Genomic DNA, 18889 nt, shown 5'->3' with positions numbered 1-18889 from the left:
GAAACAGAAGATTCAAGAGCTTAGATTATATGCAGTATTTCTTTCTAGGAACACTGGGGCTTTCATATTAGAACATGCAGTTGCCAATAAGGTTTGCTGGGCTCAGTATGCTATTTATATTCAGACAGCCTTCCCTTCCATTTGAGAATATACTTGTGCATTTGCTGGATTTGGTAGAAATCCACCAATCACTGACTGATGGGAATGGAAATCTCTCCATCTATATTTGCTTTGGTGTGAATAGGAAAGAGTATTACATCTCCTACTAGGCAAGATTTCCTGTTTGCTGCCCTCTAGATGTTTTTGCATTTGGGAACAAACCAGGGTAATTATTAGGATGCTGACTGTTTGTCTCAGCTGGTATGGAGCACAGAGATGGGAGAGGCCAGCAATTTACCTGCACAGCCCTCCCCACCTTGAGGCCTGTGACTCTTTTCTGAACTAGGAATAAGAGAGAAATGCCAGTGGTGGTTCATTGCCACTCCTCCCTCTCTTTTGTCTGTGCGTTGCTATTGTGTGCTCTGTTGCTATTGTGGAGGAAAGGGTGGGAGGTCTTTGCTGTGGCTTTTGTGGGTAAAGATTCATGCCACTCAGGGCGAGAGTCTGGGTAAGTTAGAAGGAGTGTATGAAAAGTATTAAGTTGCTCAAAAGCCACAAAGTGAGGGTCTGCAGGCACAGAGTGGGGCCATTTCTGTGTAATAGACAGAGGGGGAGTGAGTGGGCTGCCCCAGATGAGAGATGGAACAGGAACTGTTGCTAAGACCATTTGATTGTTTCATTTCGTTGAATGGCCTGTTTTCTTTATTTAGGTATTCGGTTCATTTGGAAACTCTAATTGTTCTCCTTGCGGCTGTTTAGCTTCGTTTGTTTATTGAATTTGTTTTATAGATTCTGTAATTTTTGCATATGATCTTTTTTTTTGGTATATTTTTATTACTACTTTCTTTCATTGTCCCCCCCTCTGAGATTGAAAACATTAAATGAAAAGCAGGCTGTAAATACTTAGATATAAAATAAACATAATATTAGACAATGAAAGAAAATAGATCCCCAGTGCCACATAGATTTTACTTCTGCATTTTACCTTATAAACAGTCATGCCTTCCCCCAAACAGTCGTGGGTACTGTAGTTTGTGAAGGGGGATGAGAATTGTGAGGCGATCCCTATACCTCTTACAGAGCTACAATTGCAAGAGTTCTCTGGGAAGAGTGACTGACTATTCAACCACTCTGAGAATTATAGCTCAGGGAGTGAGTGGAAGAAAACAGCTTACAATGTGAAAGATGTTATCAGTTATGAAATACTATTTGAGACATGGTGATTTTGTTGATCTACATAAAGAATGGCACAAGAAAGGAATGTAGATCTTTATTAATTGCAGCACAAATCCTAATAGCAACATACTGGAAACAGAAACACCTGCCTGCAATAGAAGAATGAACACCAAAAAATATGGCACACCAAGCTCATGAACAAACTGACTCACTTCAAATGCCTGTGGCGAGGCATTCTGGTGCCTTTTGTTATGGAAGAATGGTCTCTATTCATTTTGTTTTGGAATTGATTTAAAACATGTGAACATGTTAGCTATATCTACGGCCTTTTTGTTAGCGTAGGTTACCAAAGATGCACATTGTAGTTTGAAAAATAATACTTTAAAAAAAGATACCCCAAGTTTTAAATTAAAAAAAAAAAATTCTGCCCTTCCCCAGATGGGCAGATAGGGATGGAAAGATCTGTCAAGTTTGGCTCTTTCAGTTTCTCATTTTTCTAATCTTAAATTCAGTTCTCCACATATCTACAGCAATGTGCGAATCCTTATGAAATTTCTTCAGCATTTTAGTGGAATTTCTCCTAATAAACACATTTTATGCAATTTTTGACCACTATACACAGTTTTGCAAGCAATTATAATGCATTTTGTGTGTTGTTTTCACTAATATATTCCTGGGGTCTCCATAATGGTTCACAGGTATCCTGAGATGTAGGCCTGAATGTGCACCTTGATTAGTTTCCACAGATACATCAGGGGTGTAGTCGTCTGGGGTCTCAGGGGGTCTTAGACCCCTTAGTTTTTTGGGAGCAGGGTCTCTATGTCTCCAGAATCCTACAAACCAATAATCATGAAAGGGAAGTGTGTTAGCCACTGGGAAGAGTCTTCTAACATGCTTTCTTATATTTTGCTGCTGATTGGAGCCAATCAGAGTGAAAGGTGGCTAATCAGCCATTGAGAAGACTCTTTTCAGTAGCTAGCACTTTCCCCTTTCATGCTTATTGGCTCCTAGGGATGTCTGTTGTTGTGGAAGAAGGCATGAACAAAGATCTCATTCTCACCTCCGCAGCAAAAATTGGGGGGCATGGCTGTGACTATCATGAAGCGAGCCTGCACTTCTGAATTTGCCACTACATTACTGAAATACATGCTATACAACTGATTGAACGTTTGACTCTTGTTTTCCCCATGAAAATGAGAGGGCTTCCAGCAAAAAAGGTGCTTAGTGTTAGGCTAAATCTGGTATCCTAGAAAGAAGGTTAATGCACAAACACAAAGCATATCACAAAAACCTGGAGGTCACAGGGTTCCTGTTTAACTTGGAAAGTGTCAGTATAAGTGAACAAAAGCTACCATCTGTCATGGAAACAGGACATACAATATAGAACTAGGAGTAAACAAAGGGAACATTCTTCTTTCACTTGAACAGAATCTTTGCTGTCCTGAAAGTCAACATGGACAAACATTCACAGGGTTTTATTAGGATCCTTGAGATTGCAGGTAATTTATGTAAAAATACTATGAGAAGACAAACCATTAAGATATAATGTTTTTGTATTTGTGTAGTCTGCCTGATACAAAGGAGCATCAATCTCTCTGGGCCCTTTGGGCTTTCCTATGATGCAGACAATAAAATAAAATACTCTGCTTTTGAGTGTAATAGCAGGAAATAAAAATTGCCTTTGGAAAAAAATAGTTCCTTTTGATTGTGCATTTTGTCCTCGTGCATTGCCTTCAGGCAACCTGTAACAATTCTGGGACCATTTAAACCCCCTCGTGTGCTGTTATCTAGATCACCTTTCTGCCAGTCAATATATATAATTATGTGTCCATCCGTTTGCCGAGTTTCAGAAAAGTGAATACGGGCGCATGCAATCTCTGGAAAGAATCTTCCCTGTATACCCCACTCCACCCAAATTAGAGTGCCCAGAGACAGAGTGATAGGTTGACATCTCTTGCACTGATGACAAGGGCCTTTAGAAGTGACATTTTCTTCTCAGCTTTTGTATTTCACTTTCATTTTTACAAACTGAAGATATTCAATAATAGACGTCATCCTGGCAACTTATTTATTCATTTAGATCTGTTTCCTGCCCTAAGCAGGTTACAATAGATAGAAACAAATATAGCTATGCTATAGTATAATCTTTCTTTTTTCAGGACCACATCATATATTGCGTACAGATAAAATATGAACCTGATGAAAGCACACATATCATATTTTAAGTTAGTCAAGCTGTGCCTGTTTATGGAACTTACGCTTTTGCCTTTTTTTTTTAAGCATAGTGTTATTTTGATTGATGGATTGTTTTACTGATTGCTGCATAAACCGCTTTGTGACCATTTATGATGATAAGCAAGTCTATAAATACTGGATTTTTTTTAAAAGGTAAACTTGTCAGGCAACTGTGAAGGGCTACAGCAGGAGTGGGGAACCTTTGACCCTCCAAATGTTCTTGCACTACAACTCCCATCAGCCCCAGCTAGCATGGCCAGTGGTTAGGGATAATGGGAGTTGTAGCTCAGCAACATCTGGATGGCCAAAGGTTCCCCACTCCTGAGATATAGCTTCCTCTTGAATGTACATGGTGGGAAGCCAGGTTTGCCTCAGTATAATGTGTGAAGATGACCCTGATTTACTACTAGCACATCCATGGAAAATGTTTGGATGAGAGATGGTGACTTGCTCTACATAACCCAGTAACATCTGTAGCTGAACAAAAGACCAAAAGCAGGATTCTCCACAGGACCAGCCCAAGACTTTTAGGTGGGGTGGCAAATGCCCTTCCCTATGTCAAGGTGCATATCATCATTATTATCAATTAAATTTATATCCCATTCTTCCTCCCAGAAGGAGCTCAGGGAGGCAAACAAATAACAAAACACTAAAAGAATTATAAAACATTATAAAAACAAACTATCTTAAAAAAAACCTTTATAAAAAAACCCAGTTTTTAAAAAAATTTAAATCTTTAAAAAATTTCCAGCACAGATGAAGACTAGGATAAGGTCTCTACTTAATAGGCTTGTTGAAAGACGAAGGTCTTCAGCAGATGCTGAAAAGACAACAGAGACTGTGCCTGTTTAAGGGAAGGGAATGCCGAAGGATAGGTGCCACAACACTAAAGGCCTGATTCATAGGTTGTGCAGAGCAGATCTCTTGATGAGATGGTGTATCTGCAGGAGGCCATCCCCTGCAGAGTGCAGTGATCAACTTAGTACATAAGAGCTAAACCAAACTTTCAGATATCCTGGTTCCAAGCTGTATAAGACTTTATACACCAAAGCCAGCACCTGGAACTTAGACTGGTAACTAATGGGAAGCCAGTGCAATTCTTTCAGCGGGGTGGGGTGGGGGGGTGTAACATGTTTTTGATGTCCTGCCCCTATGAGCATGCTTTTGATGCCCTGCCCCTATGAGCAGTCACACTATTGCATTTGCACGAGCTGCAGCTTCTGGACCAACTTCAAGGGCAGCCCTACATACAGCACATTATAGTAATCCAGCCTGAAGGTTACCAGTGCATGGACAACAGTGGTCAAGCTATCTCAGTCCAGAAACAGGTGCAACTGTCTTACCAGCTGAAGCTGGTAAAAGGCACTCCTAGCCACTGAGGTCCCCTGAGTCTCTAGTGACAAAGATGGATCCAGCAGCACCCCCAGTCTATGAACCTACTCTTTCAGAGGGAGTACGACCCCATCCAAAGCAGGCAAGTGAGCAATTATCTGAACTTGGGAACCACCTACCCGCAGTGCATCCATCTTGCTAGGATCCAGAGTCAGTTTATTTATTTATTTATTTATTGTACTTATATACAGCCCCATAGCCGAAGCTCTCTGGGCAGTTTACGGTAACTAAAAACATTAAAACAAATATACAAATTTAAAAACACATCTTTTAAAAACAATTTAAAACACACGCTAAAATGCCTGGGAGAAGAGGAAAGTCTTGACCTGGCGCCGAAAAGATAATGATGTTGGCACCAGGCGTACCTCGTCAGGGAGATCATTCCATAATTTGGGGGCCACCACTGAGAAGGCCCTCTCCCTTGTTGCCAGACTCCCACATTCCCTCCGAGTAGGCACCCGGAGGAGGGCCTTTGATCTTGAACGTAGTATATGGGTTGGTTCGTATCGGGAGAGGCGTTCCATCAGGTATTGTGGTCCCAAGCCGTGTAAGACTTTATAGGTCAAAACCAACACCTTGAATTGAGCTCGGAAACATACAGGCAGCCAATGCAAGCGGGCCAGAATCGGTTTTATGTGTTCGGACCGGCTGGTCCCTGTTACCCATCTGGCCGCTGCATTTTGCACAAGCTGCAGTTTCCGAAGCGTCTTCAAAGGCAGCCCCACATAGAGTGCATTGCAGTAATCTAATTTAGAGGTTACCAGAGCATGGACAACTGAAGCCAGGTTATCCCTGTCCAGATAGGGGTGTAGCTGGGCCACCAACCGAAGTTGGTAGAAGGCAATCCGTGCCACCGAGGCTACCTGGGCCTCAAGTGACAGAGATGGTTCTAGGAGAACCCCCAAGCTACGAACCTGCTCCTTCAGGGGGAGTGCAACCTGTTAGCGTATTTACACAGCCCATGCCAAGTACCAGGTAAAACAGAATAAGTGCCAGACACACAGTGAAGAGCTTCAAGTAAGAAGGACTTTGTTGGCTTGCCGCACAACAATAGGTCCTATAGGTTTAGTCCAAATCACTCACTTGCTTAGATCACCAGCACAAACGCTCAGCATCTATTCCTTGTCTCCTTTACTCCCCCCACACCCACTGCTATCTCTCACACTGCTTTATTGGCCTAGGTGTTAAGAGATAATAACCTGCAGCTGTGTCTCTAACGCTCACTGAGCTGTTCACTCAGCCTCCACGTTAACCCATTCCTACCCTGTTTTCCTAGAGGATCAAAAACATTTTTTTTCCGGTAACAATCCCCCACTTTTTGATTCGAGAGGAATACAGGTTGTTTTTCTTTACAGGTTGCATTTACATTTACATGCAAACAGTCATATACATCTTTGCTACATTGATACATACATTCAGTCAAGGTACGTAGTCGTCAACATGTTCCATCCAGTCTCTTCCCCCATCCAACATAGTGAACCACACTTTATAATCCTGCGCAGTCCAATCATCTTCCCCTTCATGGGACTGTACTGGTTCTAAGGGTTTCTGGGTTTCTACTTTTGCTACAGTAAATCTGTCTGGCGGTTTACCTAGATTAGTCCTTTGAGACCTTCGGGGCTCGGTTTCTAACTGCCTTGGCTCAGTATCTGTATCTGTCTGGCCTTCCATGTCACCTTCTTCTTTTACATCATCTTTTTCTAGTTTTACTTGTATACTCTGGTGCTCTATACTCTGTACATGTTCTGTACTCTCCTCCTCTTTACTGCTATTTTCTGTGTCTGTTTCTGTTACCGAATCTGATTCTGATTCCCTTACGTGAACCTGCTGCATATTGTCAGTTACATGCTTGTGTTTTGGGATTTCGTTTGGAAATATCACTAGGTCATCCTGTGGTTTATTAAATTCAGCGGTTTCTTTGATCACCTTTCTATTTGCACCAACTCTCGGGTGTTTGTTGTTCACTTCCCTGCTTAGTATTACTCTTTGCGAGCCTGCTACCCATACTCTGTATGCTGCTCTGTCACATCCCAGAACTTTTCCTTTAACCCATTTTTGCTCACCTTTACCGTTACCTCGTGCCTCATGCACGAGAGCCCAGCATGTTGCACCGAATTCTTTTATGTGTGAATGCTTAGGCTTTTTACCATACAACATTTCGTAGGGAGTTTTGTTGATTGGGCTTGAGTAGAGTCGGTTTAACACATAATTTGCATACATAATTGCTTCACCCCAGAACCCGGATGATAGATTACAGCCATGCATCATTGCACGCATCATATCCTGTAAGCTCCGGTTACGGCGTTCCACCAATCCGTTCTGGTGCGGAGAGTTAGGAGCTGTTAAGGAATGTTTTACGCCCCTTTCTTTAAGGTATCTCCGGAATGAGCCTGAAAGAAATTCACCTCCTCTATCCGAATGAAGCTGTGCTACCTTAAGTGTATGCTTTTCTACCCATTTCACAAATTGCTTTAAGTGTCTTTCAGCTTCATCTTTTGATTTCAATAGGTGAACAAAACTACACTTAGTGAAATGATCTATAATTACCAAATAATATTTAGCCCCTCCTTTTGATTTCTTAAATGGACCAGCTAAATCCATACTTAGTAGCTCAAATGCTCTATTGGATCTCCAATCACTTTTTGTGCTAATTGGTGCTGCTATAGCTTTGGTTTCCTTACACACAGAGCACTCAACAAAAGTATTACATGGTTTAAACTGTATGTCTGCGCTGTGCTTAGGCATCAGTTGTAGAGTAGAGTAACTTGTATGCCCCAGTTTTCTGTGATAATCATGAATGCATCCTTCATGTATAGGTTTGTTTCTCGTTACATTAACAACCACCTTAGGGATTTGCTCTATTACGTAAAGTGAGTTCTTTAGATATCCCTTTACTAGCACCTTCCCTTGTTTCATAATTTCACACACTCCGTTAGAAAATAATACATCATACTGCATTGCATTTAGTTTGGATACTGACATTAAGTTTGACTCTATTGTAGGAACATATAACACATTTGTAACCAACGTCTTGAGACAGTGTACATTTACAACACCCCTCCCAAGTACCTCACGCGTTTTTCCATCCGCCAAATACACTTGTTCAGAAGTGGTAGAAAGCTCTCTAAACAGTTCTTTATCTTTGCAGAAAAAATGAGATGATCCAGAGTCGATAGTCCATTCCGTACTTTTGTTCTTTTCTTCTTCCTTTGCTGTTGCCGTTACGACTCAAACAAACATTGTCTCTTCACCTCGCTCGGTTTTTCTTTGTGACTTACAGTCTTTACGTAAATGTTTCTCAGAACCGCATTTGAAGCATTTCTTTACTGTTGTTTCTCTGGTGTCGTCTTTCCTCTGTGATGTGCTTTTTGTGGAATGTTGCACGCTTTCTTGTCGACGTTCCGACTCACGTAAAAGTTTATCAGAGACATAACTCATGGTCAGCTCACATTCGGGCATTGCTTCCAACGCACATATGACAGCATCGTAGGATTTATCCAATGAAGAAAGCAAAACAAAAACCTGCTGTTGATCTGTGTATTCCACATCCCTGTCCTGTAATTGTGCAAAGCCTCGAATAGTTTGTATATGTTCATGCATGCTTATTCCCTCTGTTAAGCGCATTTGGAATAGTTTTCTCGCGAGTAGAACTTTACTGCCTGCTGTGGTTTTAATATGAACACTCTGCAGCGCCTCCCAGACCTCTCTTGCAGTTTCCATTTCTCTTACATACAGTAGCTGAGAGTCTTGTACTCCAAGTATGATAGTGGCTCTTGCCTTCTGGTCTTGGTGTTGCCATTCCTCCGTGGGGTTAGTAGGTGCGTCTGCCTCAATGACATGCCACAGATCCTCACGGATTAGCAGCATCTGCATCTTTATCCGCCAACTTGTGTAATTCATGTCGTTTAGACGCTCCAAAGGCATTCCTGAGGTGTAGGACATCGCCATACTGGCTTCTCCAGATTTAGCTTGACCGCGGTTTTTCCTGCTGGTTTGCCCTCTTTCAAGCGTGTCCTGGCTTACCGGTACTATGGGTTAGGCTGTGTGGTCTGGGCCCATAACCCTTAATGTTAGCGTATTTACACAGCCCGTGCCAAGTACCAGGTAAAACAGAATAAGTGCCAGACACACAGCGAAGAGCTTCAAGTAAGAAGGACTTTGTTGGCTTGCCGCACAACAATAGGTCCTATAGGTTTAGTCCAAATCACTCACTTGCTTAGATCACCAGCACAAACACTCAGCATCTATTCCTTGTCTCCTTTACTCCCCCCACACCCACTGCTATCTCTCACACTGCTTTATTGGCCTAGGTGTTAAGAGATAATAACCTGCAGCTGTGTCTCTAACGCTCACTGAGCTGTTCACTCAGCCTCCACGTTAACCCATTCCTACCCTGTTTTCCTAGAGGATCAAAAACATTTTTTTTCCGGTAACACAACCCCATCCAGGACAGGTTGGACATCCACCATCTGGTCAGAAGAACCACCCACTAGCAGCATCTCAGCCTTGTCTGGATTGAGCCACAGTTTATTAGCCCTCATCCAGTCCATTGTCGCAGCCAGGCACTGGTTCAGCACATTGATAGCCTCACCTGAAGAAGATGAAAAGGAGAAATAGAGCTGCATGTCATCAGCATACTGATGGCAACGCTCCAAAGCTTCGGATGACCGCACCCAACGGTTTCATGTAGATGTTGAACAGCATGTGGGACAGAACTGACCCCTGCGGAACCCCATACTGGAGAGTCCAGGGTGCTGAGCAATGTTCCCCAAGCACCACCTTTTGGAGGTGACCTGCCAAGTAGGAGCGGAACCACCGCAATGCAGTACCTCCCACTCCCAACTCAGCCAGTCTTCCCAGGATACCATGGTTGATGGTATCAAAAGCCGCTGAGAGATCAAGGAGAATCAATAGAGTCACACTCCCCCTGTCTCTTTCCTGACAAAGGTCATCATACAAGGTGACCAAAGCTGTTTCCATGCCAAAACCAGGCCTGAAACCTGACTGAAATGGATCCAGATAATCGGTCTCATCCAAGAGTGTCTGGAGGTGGCCCGCAACCACTCGTTCAAGGACCTTGCCCAGGAATGGAACATTTGCCACAGGCCTATAGTTATTAAGATTTTCTGGGTCCAGGGAGGGTCTCTTCAGGAGTGGTCTCACTATGCCTCTTTCAGGCAGCAAGGGACCACCCCCTCTCGCAGAGAGGCATTAATCACTTCCCTGGCCCAGCCGACTGTTCCATCCCTGCTAGCTTTTATTAGCCAAGAAGGGCAAGGATCCAGTACAGAAATGGTTGCACGAACCTGTCCAAGCACCTTGTCAACGTCCTCAAGCTGCACCAACTGAAACTCATCCAAGAAATCAGGACAAGGCTGTGCTCTGGATACCTCGCTTGATTCACCTGCTATAACACTAGAGTCTAAGTCCTGGCGGATGCTAAAGATTTTATCCTGGAAGTGCCTAGCAAATTCATTACAGCGGGCCTCAGATGGTTCTACCATGTCCCTGGGGCCAGAGTGTAATAGCCCCCGGACAATTCTGAAGAGCTCCACTGGGCGGTTTATTGGCCCTCATCCAGCCCACCACTGAGTCCAGGCCAGTCCAGGGCTTGCACAGCCTCTCCCAATTCAGATGCTACTGAGAAATAGAGTTGGGTATCATCAGCGTACTGTTGGCACCTTGCCCCAAATCTCCTGATGATCACTCCCAAGGGATTCATATTAAACAGCACTGAGGACGACAGCACCACTGCCAGGGAACTGAGAGACAATCACCCAATGCTATTCTCTGACCCTGGTGCTAGGATCAGAACCACTGTAAAACAGTGCCTATGATACCCATTCACCAAGTCAGCTCAGAAGGGTGCCATGGTCAATGGCATCAAAAGCTGCTGAGAGATCAATTAAGAATAACTGGTTCACACTTGCCCTGTCCTTCTCCTGATAAACACCACCCATCAGGGCAACCAAGGCCAATTCAGTCCCATAACCAGGCCTGAACCCAGAATGATTCAAGATAATCTGTTTCATCCAAGAGTACTTGCAATTGCTGCGCCACAACCCTCTCAATCACCTTCTTCAAAAAGGGAGTATTTGTGACCAGGCAATAGTTGTCACAAACAAAGAGGTCCATGATGGGCTTTTTCAGGAGCGGTTGAATCACTGCCTCTTTCAGGGTAGCTGGGACCACTTCCTCCCACAAAGATATGTTGACCGCACCTGGATCTACTCAGTCATACCCCCTCAGCAAATTTTAATAAGCCAAGAAGGGGAAGGGTAGAGAAGACATTTTCCTGACTGCATCGTTGCAAGCACCTTGTCCGCATCATCACACTATATCAACTGAAACTGATCCCAAGAGGTTGGAGCAGATGTTGCACTGGGCACCTCACTTGAAGTTCAGACTATAGTAAATATGGATGGAGAGTCAAGATTGCTACAGAGACGAGCAACCTTACAGCTGAAGTGACTTACAAACAATTCAGTGGGCTTCCGAAGGGTCTAAAACTCCATTTCTTGAGTAGATGTTAACAGACCCAGAACAATACAAAAAAGCTTCATTGGACGGCTACGTGAGGATGCGTGGAGGCAGAGAAGTGGGTCTTCTTTGCCATCCTCACTGCCACACAATAGGCACGGTTATATGGTTTCACTCGCGCCTGGTTAACCTCACAGCACAGCTTTTGCCACTTGCGCTCTAGCTATCATACAGCCTGTTTGATCGCCCTTAGTTCACTGGTGCACCAATGTGCAAAAGGGGCTCCACAATGCCGGAGAGGATGCTCAGGCACACTGTGTCAAGAAGCCAATGTGTCTCATTGTTCCACAGTGTGAAAAAGGATTCACAGGGTCACCTGCTCTATCTGCTAGAACCCCACCCCTAGGCATTCAGGAATCCAGTGGATTCCATGAGTCTCTGGGGATGGACCATCTTAATCTGCCCAGCATCTCTGCAGGAGAGGTTTGGAGCTGTTAGCTGTAAGGAAGTGATCTGACCATGACAATGGGGTGACATCCACCCCCCTCCATCCCCAGATAGTATCCAATGCCAGCCAGTTTGTTTTGATTTCTGAGGCAGAAACTGCCACAGATGCCTCTTCATGGAATTGAAAATGCAACAATAATAAATAACTTTCATGATACCCCAAATCAGCTGCCTGAGGCATCCGCCTCACTGTGCCTAATGATAGGGCTGGCCCTGCCTCTCCCACCCCCATCCAAAGCCGGCAAGCTGTCCACATCTTTTACGAGCATCCTAAGAGCCATTCTGCAGCTCATAATCCTCCTGGTTACAGACTGGTATAACTCTTCGGTTCCACTGTGTCCTGATCTGACCCACCATTTGGGAGTCTCTATGCCATCAGATTGCTTTTTGCGCATTGTTGGAATTTCATTGAAAACACGTTAGTGAAAACTATCAAACAGGAGACCTTTTCAGCCATTCTGCTGGCATGTAAAACCTACACACAAACAGGGATGAGCGCTCTGCCCCTGGTTGCCATCCCCATTGCCCTCCAACTTGTGAAGGGCAAAAGTCTGAAGCAGGGAGCCTCCTGTACTTAATGCAGGCTCCCAAATGCCAAAATGCAGCTAGAGTTGTTTTGTGTTTTAGAATCCTCCAACATTCAGCTTCAGTGGACGGTCTAAGAGTCTCCACTTTCTTTCATGTCTCTCCTGACGCCTTTTTTTTCTAAGCTAAATGCCCCAAATTTTATAACCTTTCCCCATCCTCATAGGGGAGTTGCTCTGGGCCCCTTATCATTTTAGTTGACCTTTCTTCTTTTCAGGTAATATATTTTTATTATGTACAATCCACCCAGTATAACAAAATACTCTTAGATGCCCAAGCTTTTGTTATAAAAGCTGAGTCTCTAATGTTATCTTTCTATTTGTCTTACAGGTAAGAAAATCCTGGCAATAAACACAGTGCACTGCAAGATCCTCATAACATAACGAACGTGAGCACTCGCCAAAATGCATCCTTAATATTAGAGCTTTTGCCAAGCTAAATTATTATTTTGCAATACTGGTGTTTCTCTATCAGGATCATTAGTAAACCTAATAAAATCAAACCAAATAGCAAAAAAGAGAAAAAAATATGTTTGGTCTGATCTCTTAAGATGATGTGTTAAATTGCTACATGCCAAATCTTCAGATAATACATCTCATATCCAATGTCAATTCTAAAGCATTTTTCCAATGCTAGAAAATGTATAACGGCATTATGAATAGGCAGTTTTATTTTCAATGCCTTTCCTAATGATCCCTGGCATGGAATTTGTCTGTCTCACAGCTGCTGCACACTGGGTTGACATCTTCATCAAGCTGTCCACTACAACCCCAAGGTCTCAATTCCTGGTAGTCAGTAACCATCAGTTCCCTATTAGCTTTTTTGTGGAAGTAGGACTTACTGCCCCAGTGTGCATCACTTTACACTCAAGCCTCACTTGCCCACCAGGACTTTTCCATTCCTTTCTAATGGATGGGACCACCCTGCAATAATAAATAGATATGTGAGTGTAGGTGCTCCCTTTACTGAAGCGAATGGAGCAGCTCCCAACTGCATGTGTGTGCTGCAATTCATACACAGGGTTCTGGATTCAAGTCTTGAACAGGTAGAGTCACCTGAGTGTGGCTGCACTACTTAAAACTTGTTCTGGATTAAGCCTTCTTTACTTTAGTGAAGATCCTGCCAATTCAGTCATTTTTTTTAATGATCATGCCAAAAAATAATGTAACAGGTATGTTGTTAGTACCTCAACTTGTATGACTGGAAGTGCTAAGAACGTGTAAGCAGTACTGTCCACTATTATCTTTGCTTGTTAGCATCTTCTGTTCTTAGCCTGCAAAGAGTTTTTGAGAGGGATGGGAATCTTTCCCTTTGAAACCCATGAAAATAGGAACTCTTCCTCTAATCGGCAAACTCGTGGCTGTGGAACTGACACAAAGAGGCAAGAGAGGGCACAGCTGGCTTCCAAAACTCTCTCATTAGCATGCCTGCATCAGCAAAATGTGTTCAGAGCGGGTCACCCAGCTGGATTTTAACACTGCTGAGGCTCTTGTTTCGGGAAACTGGTATTTTTCTTCCCTTTATAAGGGAGGCGTGTAAAATAACAGAGGCAACAAAAATGTAAATGCTTAGGGGTGGTACAGGGCGATGAGAAATGTTAGGCCTATTGGCCTTGGCAGGAGCTGTATCAGAAATTACTGGTGTTTCTGTTTTCCAAAGGCCTTCAGCCACCAGGCAAGGCAGAACAGCCAAGATGCTGGAGAGCAGCAGATTGTTAATGGAATGTGCTAATCCTGGAGGTCCTGAGCCCTTCAAATTAAGGGACTTAATCTCTTGGTTTCCACTGAGGAGAGTTGTTTGTAGAAAGCTTAAACCCAAATCCATTCCAGCAGCATGGCTCCCTTCATCGTTGGTTAAAAAGATCTATTGGCTTGAAAGGAAAACACTCAGGTCCAATTGTCATGATCACAGAGTACGTATAGGGGATAAATTTGATTCAGTTTGTATTTAAAGCTGAATTTGTCAGATCTGCACTTTCCAAAAAAATACAGCCCATCCTGTGGAAATTTGCACTTTTCTGAATTTTGTGATGTACCTCTCCAACCAATGTTTACAAAACTGCATATATTAGGGGAAAATGAGCATAAAAATGAATATATTCATGAAAATAACATACAAAATGCATTATGTTAGGAGACGCTTGAAAAAATATGTACATTAGTTAAAACTGCATACAAAATTTGTTTATTAGGAGAACTTTGCACTAAAATGCTGAAAAATTTTCAATAGGATTTTTTTAAAAAAAGAAAAATTAGCAAATTGCAGCAGAAATGTGGGGAGCTGAATTGAAGACTGGAAAAATGAGAAACTGAGAGAACCAAAATTCACAGATCTTGCCACCCCTACCACACAGTTGTGGTATTTTGTTTCAGTACCCCTAATGTACTTTGTTTCTGGTTAAGAGATTATGTAACGTGGCTCTATGTTCTCAAGATCAAATCACCACTCAAAATCATGAAGCGTATGGAGTGTGTGGAGAGAAGACCACCATTTCCCTCCTCTCTCATAATACTAGTACTCAGAGACACCCAATGAAATGGACTGATGGTAGGTCCAAGACGAAGATAAGAATATGTTGATCAGACCAGTGGCTCATCTAGTTCAGCATTCTGTCCTTTCAGTGGCCAACCAGATACCTATGAGAAGTCCACAAGCAGGGAATGAGCACAATAGCACCCCCTTGTCCATGCTCCCCAGGAAACTCCAACTTTGGCTGCAGATGGAACCTGATAATTACAAGCATGCAAGTACAAAATGCATGGATGACTTTTCTTTTACATATTTGTAGGGAACATGTCTACCTTTCATCTGAGACATTTCCCCCTCTGCTTTGATCAACCTGAAGCAGATCTTCACGCAGAAGAAGGAGCTGCAATTGTTCAGTTTGCATAACATCAAAACCCTTTCCCTTCTCAGGGAAAAAGCGGAACCCCATTGAGCATAATGGGGCACGTTGCGCAAAAATGCTGCAAAAGTGCAAAATCGGCTTTAAAACGGGGAATGAAAGCCGCCACATTAGTGGAATGCCGGGAAGTGGGGCCCTACTGTTTTTGCAATCTTCTGCTGGGATAACTGAGTCTTCCAGGCTGGTTCTCATGCTGTGATCTGAGCCCACAATAGAGCTCCCACATGACCCATCAGTCCAGTAGCAGCTGGTGCCCTCTAAAACTGGCGGGGTTGCTATGAGGTCACAGGGGCATGGTCAATGAGGTTACAGGGGCATGGCCAAGGTCTGGTTTTCTTCCCATCCTCCTGCATTGAAATATTCTGTGGATGCTTAAACATTGCAGTTTTACAAATAGAACCTAAAGAAACAGAAAAGTGCCTTACTTTGATTTAGAAGGGGTCCACAAAAGACAATAAAATTATTGATCAAACAAAATGAGCATTTATATATGTATAAACACAATGGCTAGAGCATTGGACTAGGATCTGGAAGATCCCCACTCTGTCATGAACAATACTAGAAACTCTTTTAAATAATTCTCTCCTTCTGCTTGCCTTCACACACAGACAACACAGTGGCCACTCTTTTCTTTCAAGCTACATCTCGTTAGATGCAAAACATCAATAACTCCCCAACTCACCCACCCACAGAGCAATCTATTTGGGTCCTGCTTTTCCCTCCTCCTCTCCCTCCAACAGTCAGCAAAAGGCCCATCAGGGCCAGGGCCTACTCCCCGCCATTGCCCTCCTCCTCCTCCTCTCCCCCTCCCCCAACAGTCAGCACAAGGTGCATCAGGACCAAAGAATACTGCCCCATACTGCTCTGCGGTTCTTTCCCTTGCTCCCCATGCAGCAACATACATGCACTCACCTACTCTGCACAATCAATTACTGAACTGAACTCACAAAGAAATTTTGCTGCTGATTTCAAAGGGTGGCTGCAGAGAAAGAAACATGCTTCCTGCTGCTTTTGCCTGCTGCTTGCAAAAGCAAGGGAAGAGAAATGCAAACTCAGAGAGGAGCCAATGCTGATTGCAAATGCTTGCATCTGATTGGTTCAGATTGAAATGCATTGGGGAGGCTCTTCATAGTCCTGCCTGACTGTTATGGAACTTCCAGTGCATTTCTAAGGGACTCCTCCTGATTGGTTAGAACTTATTCTATGGAAAATAAAAACAAAACAGAGGTCCTGAAGCTGCTGAGGGAACCCCTGCCCTCCCTAAGCCCAGAGAATGGGCACTGGGATATAGGTAATGTATTGAATATGAATGTAAGGAACAGAGAAGGGACTGGGCTATAGGTTTGGAGGTTTAGGGTGATTAAGGTGGGCAGTGCCCCACCTGCCCTTAATGAGAGGCCTGCACTGCATCAGTCATAAGCACATTGTAATCTAGAGACCCAAAGGTTTTTCTCACTTTAAGTAGTCATGGGAATTGACCTGGGCAGCACAGTGTAAGTCTTATTACATTTCCCTTCACATGTATCCTATTCAATACTTGTCAGATGAAAATCAGTATACATGTTTTACATTATGTAACTTTGCTGGAGGTGTTGAAACTGATGCTGGGCAGCTGTTGGGGATGCTGTAGTTGCATCCTGCATGGTAAATATGGCATTGAACAGAGGGTTGGAGGACCTCCAATGTGAGTTCCAGCTCTCAAATTCTATGATTATATCAGAGAGCAGCTCCTACTCATAGTGAGATTAAAAAGTGGCAGGAACAAACTGTTGTCTTTATTTTAGAAGGTGGCCTTTTTCATTTAAAAATATATCCATATGCCAAACCTTCACTAATAGACAGGTCCTAATATATACAGCTCCTAGCCTAGGCTGATATACAAGGCTAGAGATAAGGGAGAAATTCAATTCAGTTTGCATTTAAAGGCAACTTACCTAGTTTGCATTTTCTGAGACAATACATGAACCGAAACACAGCCATCATTTGAAATTCACACTTCTCTGAATTTTGCAATGCAGTTCTCCAGCCAATTAATATGTACAAAAATGCTTATGCTGGGGTAAAATGTGCATATACATACATATATTTGTGAGAATTCCATGCAAAAATGCATATATTTATTTATTTATTGTATTTGTATACTGCCCCATAGCCGAAGCTCTCTGGGCAGTTTACAGTAACTAATAACATTAAAAACAAATATACAAATTTAAAACACATATTTTAAAACACAATTTAAAACACAATTTAAAACAATTTAAAACAATTTAAAACAATTAAAAAATATATTAGAGATCAGTTACATATAAAAATGTGTATATTAGGATAAATTTGCCCTAAAATGCTGATGAATTTTCATGAGGACTTTGCTTTTTAAAAAAAAAAAAATCACAAACTGACATGGAAATGTGTTGAACTGAACTTAAGAGTGGAAAAATGGGAAAGGGGGAGAGGTTGGAATTGACATATTTTTCCATCCCTATGCAAGATTCACCATTTTAGTACTGTATGCCCTAACTATCCTAGCCCCCACAGAGTATGATTTGCAACCTATCAAAGTCAGGCTGCCATAATAATCATATTTACTTTGAAATAAATCCAGGTATACATGATCTGGAGTAGATTCTTCGCTTTTACTAGCAACATTGCTATATTCCGTACCTAAGCTAAAGAAAAAAATGACAGGTATTCTACCAGCCTAATAAGGACATTTGGCTGGTATACTTCAATTGTAGATGCAAATTCGAGATGCACCAGACACTGATAAATACATGGGGAACGAGAATAGAGCAGGTACGGCAGATTATCTAATTGAGGGTTATGCTCCTCCTCCATTCCCATTTACCTGGTGTCACATTTAAATTCTAACAGCTTATTTCTGCTGCACATCATTCAGAGTACAGCTAATAGTTTTCACAACATAAAATTGATAGACCTGCAGATGCAGGCAGTCTGTACCTTTGCATTTACTGGAACTCTGTATGCAAGATTAGGATATTACAGTTTTGCCCAGGAATTGGTCTTCAGAAGTTTTCCACAATAGGGTGGGGAGGAATGAAATTTGGCAATGGTATTAATAATGGGACTAGAGGGACGCACTCTCTTTTAAAAGCAGGAGTGATCAACTATTCTTTTATTTTCTTGTCTTTTGGTGTTATGACTATTTTCCCCCAACCTCAGTGTAAAGCAGTAGATAAATTAACATTTGCATATGTTACACAAAACCAACATCAGAAAGTGAGCATTGGCTAGGTCTTTTCCCTCTAGCATGCTAGAGACAGAGCTAAATTAATCATAGAGCTGGTTTAGGCAGTCTAATCCAGGCATGGACAACCTTTGCTTCTGTCAGGGGCCACATTCTCTGAGGTGTAATCTTTCTAGGGCCTCATGCTGCGAGTGGGCAGAGCCAGAGACAAAAATGTTTTTTATTCAGTAATGCGGAATAAAGATCACCCTGCTTCAGACTAGAATTCTCAGTCTGATGCAGGTCTACTCAGAAGTAGGCCCCAC

This window comes from Rhineura floridana, chromosome 4 (genome assembly GCF_030035675.1).
Source record: "Rhineura floridana isolate rRhiFlo1 chromosome 4, rRhiFlo1.hap2, whole genome shotgun sequence".
In the NCBI taxonomy this organism is placed as follows: domain Eukaryota; kingdom Metazoa; phylum Chordata; class Lepidosauria; order Squamata; family Rhineuridae; genus Rhineura; species Rhineura floridana.
Note: the sequence above shows the minus strand (reverse complement) of the source record.